The sequence below is a fragment of the Myodes glareolus genome, chromosome 2, assembly GCF_982192425.1.
Source record: "Myodes glareolus chromosome 2, mMyoGla1.1, whole genome shotgun sequence".
NCBI lineage: Eukaryota > Metazoa > Chordata > Mammalia > Rodentia > Cricetidae > Myodes > Myodes glareolus.
In genome coordinates this window covers 41,824,539-41,832,601 of record NC_142027.1, presented here as the reverse complement: position 1 = coordinate 41,832,601, position 8,063 = coordinate 41,824,539, and positions in this window count along the sequence as shown.

Below are 8,063 nucleotides of genomic sequence, written 5' to 3'. Positions count from 1 at the left end.
GTGAAAGACCTATTTGACAATAACTTTAAGTCTTTGAAGAAAGAAATTGAAGAAGATACCAGAAAATGAAAAGATCTCCCATGCTCTTGGATGGGTAGGATCAACAGAGTAAAAATGGCAATCCTACCAAAAGCTATCTATATATTCAATGCAATCCCCATCAAAATTCCAACACAATTCTTAACAGACCTTGAAAGAACAGTAATCAACTTCATATTGAAAAACAAAAATCCCAGGATAGCCAAAACAATCCTGTACAATAAAGAAACTTCTGGAGCCATCATCATTCCTGACATGAATTTCTCTTACAGAACTATAGTACTGAAAATCGCTTGGTATTGACATTAAAAGAGAGTGGTTGAATATTGGAATCAAATTGATGACCCAGCTATTAATCTACACAACTATAAACACCTGATTTTTGACAAAAAAGTTAAAATTACACAGTGAAAGCAAGGAAATTATCTGGTGCTGACATAACTATATGTCAACATGTAGAAGAATGAAAATAGATCCATATCTATCATCATGCACCAAATTCACGTCCAAAGGAATTAAAGACATCAATATAAATCTTACCACACACACACACACACACACACACACACACACACACACACACACATAAATTAAAAAATAGAAAAAATAAATCTGACCACACTGAACCTGATAGAAGAGAAATTGGCCCAATACATGGGCCAAGACAGTTTCTTTATTTAGTAACCAAGAAAAGCAACAAAGAGTCTGAAGGACATCCCACACCACTGGGAGAAAGGAGGCAGGGTCAGAGAGACTCCATGAAGCTACCAGAGACAGATGCTGGGAGTTTTACCGGATAAGCCACAGCCATGTAGCAATATACAGATTAATAGAAATGGGTTAAATTAGAATGTAAAAGCTAGCTGATAAGAAGTTAGAACCAATATGCCAAGTGTTGTTTTTAGATAATATAATATTTGTGTTATTATTTTGGGTCTAAGCTAGCTGGGCATACAGGAGGAAGAAGCTATCCTTCCTCCAACACGTTCTGGCTTTCATGGTTTCTATTGAGAAGTTTGGTGTAATACTGATAGGTCTACCTTTATATGTTACTTGACGTTTTATCTTTGAAGCTCTTAATATTCTCTCTTTATTCTGTATGTTTTTGGTTTTGATTATTATATAGTGAATGAACTTTTTTTTCATATAAGTGTTCTGTAAGCTTCTAGTACATTCATAGTAATATCCTTATTCAGGTTGTGAAAAATTTCTTCTCTGGCTTTATTGAATAAATTTTCTGTTCCTTTGAGCTGGAGTTCTTCTGCTTCTTCTATCCCTATTATTTTTAGGTTTTGTCTTTTTATGGTGTTCCAGATTTCCTGGATGTTTTGTGTTAGGAATTTGTTGGATTTACTGTTTTCTTTGACCAATGAATCTATTTACTCTATAGTATCTTCAACCCCTAAGAATATCTCTTCCACCTCTTATATTCTGTTGTTTATTTTTGCCTCAGTAGTTTCCATTCATTTACCTAGATATTTTGTATCCAGAATTTCTTCAGTTTGTGTTTTATTACCTCTATTTTAATCTTCATGTCTTGTACTGTTTGCTTCACTTGTTTAACTTATTTTTCTTGGTTTTCATGGGTTTCTTTGAGGAATTTATTAATGTCTTCCAACTTTTTGCTTGTCTTTTCCTCCATTTCTTCAAGGGAGTTTATCATTTCCTCTTTAAAGGTCTGCATCATCTTTTTAAAGTAATGTTTAAAATCGTTTTCTTCTGCTTTTTCTTGGTTAAGATTACCAAGTCTTCCTGTGTATGGTCACTTGGTTCTGGTGTTACCATGTTGATCTTTAGGATGATGGATGAATCCTTGAATTGGTCCCTACCCATCTCTGCTTTCAATTGGTGCCAGCAGTGTCTTTCCATCTTGGATCAATCTTTATAGTGGCTCTTTGTTCTTGAGTTCTCTTCTTGGTTTGCTCTGTATTGTCACCGTCTGTCTCAGGAGTTTTGGAGCAGCCTCTCTGCAGGAAACTCACCTGATGGCTGACTATAGAAGCAAAGGAGAGGCCCCAGGTCTTGCCCCAGCATGGAGTAGAGAGTGGAGTGTCCTACCAGGTAGCTGGTTACTCACTTCTTGATCCTCCCTGTGTAGCAGTAGGCTGTGTTTCAGAGTTCCACTAAAGTTGTGGAGTATAGGCAAGCTTGGGAACAGGGAAGGATTTGTAGCTTGCAGGGCCCAGTGGATGGGATGGGGATATTGGGTCAGCCTATCTGCAGGACACTCTTCTGCTGGCTAGCTAGAGAATCCAAAACCATTGGGGGAGATGCTTGGTGTTTTGACCCACTATAGAGGGCCTAGAGAGTGAGGTATTCTGCCAGTAGGCTGGTCAGTCACCTCTTTATCCTCCCTAGGTAGTAGTAGGCTGTGTTTCAGAGTTCCACTGGAGTTGCAGGGGCATAGGAAGGCTTTGGGGTAAGGTGGTACTTGAAGCTTGGTGGGTCTGCTGATATGGATGGGCATAATGGAGTAGCCTACCTTAAGGAAATTCTGCTGTTGGCTGGGTAGAGAAGCCAAGCCAGGTGGCATAGGGGCCCAGGATGTTGCCCCATATTGAGAACTTAGAGAGTGGGATCCAGCCTGGTGGCTGGTCACTCACCTGTTTGTCCTCTTTGTGTAGTAGCATGTTGTGTTTCCTGACTGCACTCTTTTGCTTTGAAATGACCATCACATTATTCCTTCATGTCTAGTCCCCATTGGGAGCCACTCTGTCGAGCCTGCTTTTGTAGGAATCAGCAGAGTACTAAGAGGGGGAATGAGGTTAAAGGAAATTGCAGATTAAGAGAAATGAAGATAGGAACATGTGGGCTACAACACTTTTGAAATAGTTGTGTATATTCTGTGACCATATATATTAGAAGTATACAATTTCCATTTTTACTTCACAGAGGTCATAGTTAAGAAATTTCCCTTTGTCTCAATAATGACTTCGGAATTTACTTTTTGATAGTGTTGAAATTATTAAAGACTACAGGAACTTTATATCTGGAATAAATTCATCTAATATCATGAGATGGACATTAGTCTATGGGGCATAGGATCAACCAGTAGTGTTTTGAATGGAAAAAGTCCCTCAATAGTTCATGTATTTGTGCTTACATGTCTCCGTTGTAAGCAGGCAATCAACTTGTGGTGCTGTTTATGGATGAAATAGAACTTTAGAGTAGGAATTTTGATGGAAGTTGGTTTTGAGAGATTATAGCTTCATCAATTTTCAAGTTTTTTAGTGTTTTTTTGGTGTTTGATGTAATCATCCCACTTCCTGCTCTAGCAACCTGTCCTTTATCTGTTTATCCTGTCCCCATCATTATATATTCTAGTCATCTGGAAACATAAGCAAGAAAAAAACTCTCTCACAATTTGCTTTTAGTCATGATATTTTACCACCACAACAGGAAAATAACTTACAGTAATTATTTACTGTAATAATTTACTGTAATGCAAGAAACATTTTACTCAATAGTTGTATCATTAAAATCAATATATGCTTCTGTTTTGGTGAGTAGATCAAAATCTACTATGTTGTGTGATTCTCCATTGGATCTCATGGGTATGCTTTATTACCATTTCCTAATAAATAAGATGACTTGGCCTATGAAAGGAGAGAATATAACAAAGTGGAAAATTCAAGCAGAGTTAGAAGAGGAGAGAAAACGAAGTCAGGGTGATATCATTTAGCTGATGAAGGAGAAGATGTCAGACCCTTACAGGTAAGCCACGGTCTCAACACAATACACAGATTAATAAAAATGAGTTATTTTAAAATGTAAGAGTTAGCAAGAAATACATCTGATTCTTTTGCCAAATAGTGTTGTAATTAGCTTCTGTGTGATTATTTAGGTTTGGGTGACAGAAAAAAAAAGAAAAGTCTCTGCTTATAATCAAAGCTCAATCATTTGGCAAGAATATCCACATAAAGATTAAGAAACTTGAAAAAAATGTGGATTTCCAGACCTACAAGTGTAGCTTCCTGACTCAGCATTAGCAGCAAAACTATATAGCTCATTTAAGAAATAGTTTCCTGATTCGCGATGATGACTCAAATTGCCATGACTCTTTTAGGAGGTCCTGTTACAGTGCACTTGAATGGAGTTTAAGTTACTTGGTAACAGCATGGGGCCACTGCTTCCAAGCATTGGTGTGGTAAACATGACTCCCAGCACTAGAGGTAAGTGAACCTCTGCCTTGTTGAAAAGCAGAGCAGGATGGGTTAGGCATTTTAGAAAGAAAATGTTTTAAAAAATAAAGAAAGGTCTTTAAAGAGACAGTAAAATAAATATAAAAGAGTACAGACAGTCTTTGATTAAAGGAAGAAAGAGACTAAAATAAATATGAAAATATAATAGAGTAAAAAAAATAAGCCACATAAAGATAGACCAAACACAGAGAGTCTGGATTATTTGTATTATTGTGTTTTCTTTGTATTTTAAAATGTTAATGAGTTAAATGCTGAAAAAATATTTGACTCTGTGTGCTGTCAAGCTAAACCAACATATATATTTTAAAAGTATCTTAACTTCAAATTTTGAGTCTAATGGTACATTATTTGGGAAAAGAGGTTGTGCTTTTGTTTCCACAGAGAATGGGAACCTGTGGATTCCTTCCAGGCTAATATGCTTTGATGAAACAGGATTTCCCCAAAAGGTCTGCATGAACCTTAAAATACTTCACCCAACAAACAGCAGTAAGCAGTTTGAATAAAGCTATGCCCAAATTCTCAGATTGGTTGTTTAAAAGCATTTCTTTTCATTTTAAAAGGGTTGGTTATAAATGATTAATGGTCACAGTCAATTACTAAAAAGAATAACAATGATATGATATACAGATGAATACTTTGCATAGGTATGGATTTGGTCTACTGATACAAATTTAAAGTTGAATTTTTACACTGTGTACAATATTTCTATTATTGTTTAAGGTATTATGTTTGTGATGCTCATTTGAAGATATAATGTATAATTAGGAAATACAGTTTAATAGACAGTCACCTAAAACAATAAAACTTTTAGTCATGTTAGGTTTTCTTGATATATGGAGATATATTTCAGTTTGATTGGTACTCTTCATCACTTCAAAGACCTACTGAATATGGCATTTAAAAGGTTTTTAGAACTTAGCCTTTTCTCAACAGGGAGACATGTTTGCTTCTGGAAACACCAGTCACTTCAGAGAGGTTGACGGGCAGTGAAGATACTCGTTATAGAATTTGTCTTCAATGAGACAAGGCTAGCCATTTGGGCAAGAAATTGCTCTTGCCTCAACTGCCTGATGGTATGTTGTATAAACTTGAAATTCAGAACCCACATTAAAATGACTATTGAACTTGCCTAAAGAAGGTGAGACAGCCCTTTAGGTTTCCTGCTTCATGAGTCTGCCAGACATTCTTCAGGATACAAAAGAATGCGACTGATAAAATGCCAGTATAGGTGAAGCAGTCTTTGAATATTTTTGCTTCATGGAAAGGTCTGTCAGATACTGCAGGTCTGTAGGCTGAAGATAATGACCCAATCATGCAGAACTATGGGTGATTGTTCAGTTAATGAGATGTCTATGCCAATTCTATAGTTTTGGAAATCACTTAAAATGCACTTCCTGTTCACATAGGAAATATCTTATTCTAGGGTCATTGATTGGGTAGAAGACACATAGTTATAGTTTTCCTTAGGTATGATTAAAGATAAATTTAATATTAAACTTCAGATAAAAAACATAGAATGATAGAGTATTTTCCTTAATTTGTAAAATGTAAATGAATTAAATATTATAACTATATTTTTGCTTGATAATTGTTTTGTTCTATGTAATTTTACTATGTTAAAGTTAAATCTTTTATTTTGACAAAAAAGGAAAGATGAAGTGTGATTCACCTGTGTAGACTATGATGATGTTTTATTACCATTGTTTACTAAAGAAGATGCTTTGTCCTATGGCAAGGCATAATATATCAATGCACAAAATCTAAGCAGACATAGAGGAGAAGAAAAAGTAAAGTCAGGGAGACACCATGTAGCTGTCAAAGGAGAAGGATGCCAGAAACTTACAGGTAAGCCACAGCCTCATAGTGATACAAAACTTAATAGAAATAGGTTAATTTGAGATGTAAGTGTTAGCTAGAAATATGTATGAGCCAATGACAAAGCAGTGCTGTAATTAATATCATTTCTGTGTGATTATTCAGGTCTGAAGGCCGAAAATGGAAGAACAGTCTCTGCTTACACTAGTAGCCCTTTGAAGTTCATTCCAGAGTTATTGAGAATTGTTCTAAGTTTTCTCTTTTACTGCTTGATAAGAAAAAAATAAATACATTAGTAAGAAAGGGAGTTGAGAGGGAGAGGGAAAAGAGAGATAAGAAAGGAGAGAAAGAGAGAGAGAATACTCTTAACTCAGTCTATTTCCTTGTGGAGTTAAAAGGGGTGCCTTCAGGTGTTTTGAACTTCCTTTTTATAGACTTTATTCATACAGTATTAGGTGATGTGTTTGTAAACAAGATAGAAAGAACAAATGGCACTACGGTAACTAAATGCTCTTGGTCATCTAGCAATTAAGTACATAGAGTCAATAGGAAAAGAAAAATTCAATAACAATAAGATATGACCAAATAGCATATTGCTAGGGAGATATAATTTTATACTGCCTGGTATGACTCTTGAAAAGATAAAACAAAAAATGCATGTTGTTTATGTTTTATGTGTGAGTCCTTATTATCTTTCTTCATCTCCACATCCCATAAAACTAATGTGCGAGCAAGGTATCTAAAGAGAATGGGAGCAGGGTAGGGAGTAGGATCTGGGATTGTTATGTAAAATTTCAATTAATTAGTAAGAAAAGTTAGAGGTAATGAGTATTACAAAACAAACAAGAACAACAACAACAATAAAAAAACTAATGAGTGACATCATAATAATTGTGTAGACATTCAGTGCTGAACTGCAGGTCCAACCAGTCAGAAGAAAAGGAAGAATACCCACCCATAGAACTCTCCCATTCCCTTAGTTTGGTTCTTACAAATTCTTCTCTCCCAACTTTCCACTATCATTGCTGTGTGCCAGCCCCTGCCTGTGTTGGACATCCCCTGCTCAAGTGAAGGTGAGAAGAACACATAGGAGAACTCAGGTGGAGACTATATGCTAGATCAAAGGTCAGGCCAGCTGCCACAACTCCAGGTAGGCTGCCTGCTCATCGATGTCCTCCAACCTTTCATTTCCTACACCTTATGCTATTCATAATGTCCCCTTTCTCATTCTTCACTTTGTTCTCCAGATCCCAGTTTAGGCAGATATTCCGTACTGAACCATAGGACAACCAGACTGCCAGAACTTCAGGCTTGCTGCCAAGTGGATTTCCCCTTTGGGAATTCTTTGGTTGTGACCCCAACACTACCCCAATCCCTCCTCCTCTCCTCATCATTGTGTCCCAACACCCAACTCGGGCAGATAATTCTTGCTCTAAAAGTTGTTATGCCAGTAGCCAGAAGTCCAGCCCCCAACTTGAACAGAGAGCCTCTGTTCAACCACAGGCCACAGAGACTAGAAGACAAAAGAGGAAACAATAACCTAGGAAAAAACCCCACCCATCCAAAATAAAATCAAAACATGCAATAAAATTAAAATAATAAAACTAAAGCATCCTAACATAAAAAAAGGAAATACAAAAATAAAACAGAAAAAATAAGGAAGAGAATGGAAAGAAAAGAGAATAAAAAAGAAGCTCATGGAGTTTAATTTGTTTTGACCAAGTACTCCTGATCACGAGACTTGCTCTGAAGTGTTATTAATTCGTTCAATATGTGTCCTCTTTTCATTCACCCTTCAAGTACAATTTATTTATGTTGATATTTGTAGCCTTTCAGTGGAGTGTGGTTCGTGTACAGGATGCAACATTCTTAAGAAAAACTGACTCTCCCTTCCTCAGCAGCCATAAATCACCATAGTTCCTCAGCTAGAAAAGTTCACCTCCCTTCTCCATGCTAGAATCCTGTCTGGGATTAGCTCCCATCATCTCCACATCCCATGAAACGATT